The sequence below is a fragment of the Diplotaxodon limnothrissa genome, linkage group LG14 (assembly GCF_057381915.1).
Source record: "Diplotaxodon limnothrissa isolate DT_005_m linkage group LG14, D_limnothrissa_male_GT1.1, whole genome shotgun sequence".
In the NCBI taxonomy this organism is placed as follows: domain Eukaryota; kingdom Metazoa; phylum Chordata; class Actinopteri; order Cichliformes; family Cichlidae; genus Diplotaxodon; species Diplotaxodon limnothrissa.
Genome location: NC_140609.1, coordinates 40,497,986 through 40,501,747, shown reverse-complemented (window position 1 = coordinate 40,501,747; position 3,762 = coordinate 40,497,986).

The following is a 3,762-nucleotide window of genomic DNA, read 5'->3' as shown; positions in this document are numbered from 1 at the left end:
TTCAACTGTGTCCCTCTGAGTGTTCTGTGGGAGGTTCTTCGAGAGTATTCGGGTGTCTGGCACACTGATGGGGGCCATTTGATCCTTATACAACTTTTGCAAGAGCTTGTAATAGGTCATACTCATTTCCAGTGGGGTTTGGACTCTGCCAAATCTGTTCTTTGTCACTGATTCAGATTATTTGTACAGAATTTCAAGGAATAGCCAGGTGGTGGGAGGTTTCCACTGGGACTGCCTGAGAATTTCATCTCTGCTTTTCGCAGATAATATGGTTCTGTTGGCTTTATCAGGTGGTGGCCTCCAGTTCACACTGGAGCAATTCTCACGCCAGTGTAAAGCAGCGGGAATGACAATCAGCACCTCCAAATCTGAGGCCATGGTCTTCAGCAGAAAAAAGGGTGAAGTGCCCACTCCAGGTCAGGGACCTGGAATCTCCTCCCCAAGTGGAGGAGTTTAAGTATCTCTGGGTTTTCTTCACAAGTAAGGGAAGAAGATGGATTGGTGCAGCGTCTGCAGTGATACGGACGCTGTACAGGTCTGTCTATAAACTGTTGTCGAACAGATCCTGACTCAAGAGTCTGGATCACTGTATCACAGGACAGAATCTTGTTTTGATTTCTTTTGAAGGAATAGCTGGACTATAAGAAATTTCAGAGTCATTATTTTGAATATGAATCTGTCATGATGGAGCAGGATAGACTCACGCACAGACTGCGAATCACAATAAACAGTTCCTTATTAACACAACTCCAAGTGCACCATATACAAGTGGGGAAAAGGGGGTCCAGGGATCCCAGGGGTCCACTGCCGGTCCGCTCACTCCACATGGAAATCCTCCTCCTTCTACATGCCACACTTAAACTGCCACACTCACGTACAGGTTCTGAAACAGGGTCTCAAGACGGGGGCAAGGAGAATCTATATACAGGGTCAAGGTATTTAATACTAAGAAAACATGAATAGAACTCGAAATGTTGGAAAGCCCAGAATTACACTAAGGAGTGTTACACAATAGTCCAGCGACGAAGGTCTCATAGCAAAATAACAGAAACAAAAGAGTTGTGTTGTCATGGTCCTCCTGGATGTCCCCTGTCCCCTCTCCCTCTGGTTTTTCTTTCTTTTTCTATCTGTCTGTGCTGTGTGGGTGCACTAACCACACCCTGTGTTTTAGAGGTGGATCTTCTGCCTACTTCAGCCAGACTGGGCACACCTGTTTCTGAACTTGTGATCTGCCGCTCCCTACTGAGGCTTGAGGAAGACGTCCATTTGATGCCAGACTGTTAATGAGATTGGTGTCTCAGTATGGAAATGTCTTGATACACGCTCAATCATCCAGGTAAGGAAATCCCAAAAAGTTGATTCTGTTCATCTGGAGTATGGAAATGTTTGTCTGCTTACCTTCTGCTTCTTTCTGTGCCGATATCTAGACCTGGGGTGTGAGTAAAAAGGAGGATTAAGGATCTGTTGAACTGGCGGAGTGTCGTAACTGAGGAGTTATGGATCAGACGGCTTGAAGGTTCCGCTATCGCTGGCAACTTGATGTTCTAATTGTAAAAAGACAAAAACGCACTGAACTTGGATTCTGAGTCTGTGTTTTCAGTCAGAAAACCTCAAACATGACAGGTATAGTACATGTACATGTTAAAACAGGAGTTTGCAGTGTAACTAATCAACTAAGTGTTTTATAAAACATGTTAGTGAACTTGTAGTCAAGTTCCTAAACTTAAAAAAAAAAGGTTTTGTTTTTTTTAATTGTGATAAACTTCTTCAAATTTAAAATTGTATTCAATTTTGGTTATTGTTATTGTGTCCACTTGTAAATAACATTTACGTTGTGCAAGTCTTACTTATTTTTCACTTTTTCTTTGTTATGCCACCTTTGTGTTGAACTGAATTTGGGTTTTAGCCCTTGTTGTTTATTTTTCTTGTCCTGGAGCTTCTAAATTATTCATTTTTGTCTTGAGACTTCTTTAAAGCTCTTATAATTATGCACCCTGCAAGCTTCTCCTTTTACTACATTTCCGTTAACATTTGACACTACTCAACAATTCTGTTTCTACTTGCTCTTGCTGGACTGGTTTGACAAGGTGTTAGAACTCGAGGGGCATAAGTAGCGTTTCTAATGCTGTTTGAATCTAACGTACTACTTTTGCAACTATCCCACTCAGATAAGTTTCCTTAGAAGTGCAGTATGCAGATGATCTGATGGATCCAAAAATGAATAACTCCAGTAAGTCCTATTATTTTCTTTTTCATATTTATTGTTTGTTTTTTTGTTTTGTTTTTTGAGGGCTTTTAATAATAAAATGAATAATTAAAATAATCTTCAACCTGAGTGCTAATTTAGTTTTTTCTTTTCACTCTTAGGTGCATCCTCTAGCAAGAAAAGGTAATCCCATGTTTACATCGTGCTTTCATTCCCTTAAACACATTTCTCATGTACTGATGAAGCTCATGATCTGAGTTGTTATGAAATTGAACACATTAAACTCCAGAAAAAAAAAAAGAGAATTTATGGTTTTAATTTAAGTGGTGTACAAAGAGTCATCCTAAGGATGGTCAAAAGTAGATGAAAATTAAGGACTTGGATTAAAGAATTGAAAGTGGTTCTTTTGAGGCTACATTAGTCAAGTCTGGTTTTACTGGTTTCCCATATGCTAGCTCAATCCAAACAAGTGATGACTTGTTAAACTGAACCTACATGTTCCTAAAAAATATATATCTATAATGCTTTGTATGTATATTTATCATATAAGGGTTTCAGTCTTCATGCTCCAAGCTTGTGTCCTCTACCAGAGGCCTGGGAGCTTGAGGGTCCTGTTCCTTCTTCCTGATGTTGCTGTCATTCGGTATCACTACAGCTATCATTACAGCCGTCTGCTTCTGGTTGTCTACCACCACTATGTCCATTTGGTTAGCCGCCACCGTTTTGCCCATCTGTATCTTGAAGTCCCAAAAGATCTTTGGTCAGTTATTCTGCACCACCCTAGTAGGAGTCTCCCATGTTGATCTCAGGACTTCCAGTCCATACTCGGCCCAGATGTTCCTGTATTCTACGCCAGCCACTGGTTTGTTGGGGGTTTTGTTTGTTTTTTTATATATATGTAAATATTCATCATGAACTCATGGGGATGTGGTGAACAACACTAAAGGTCAACTTCAAGCCAATAGCGTCAGTCAGCATCAAGTGCGGGATCTACCAAGGAGATGCTCTGTCCCCCCTGATGTTCTGCAGGGGCCTGAAGAACAATATGGGCCTCGACAAAGGCATCATTTGGACACACCCCATTTGCTTGATACAGGCCTGGGGGTTTCAATGTCAGGTGTAACATCACTAGCAATCAATAAACCTTTTCAAATTACATCTGCCTGCCTCTGAATGTGTACATGTGGGTCGTGCTCACGACTACAATGTGTTTCTCTGGCAGACATTAGCATTCTGATGCTTTTTTGTCTCTCGGCAGTCAGTCTTTCTGTTAGCATGATTAACCTACATTGAAGTGAGACATGTCATTGTGTTCTCTTCCTTTGATTTATTTACGCTGTAAATTTGTCCATTTTTAGATGTGAATGTGTTGTGCTCAGTCTGTTTTGTGACAGCTGCTCACAACTGCAGGTGGTCATGAGATCACAACTGTGTTAGTTAAACTACTGTACAAATCTTTCTGCTATAGATAAGCATTATTTACTGTTAACTACCTGTAGGTACTGCATGTAAACTATGACACATTACGCATAGTTTTATTTCTCTGCAGAGATCAT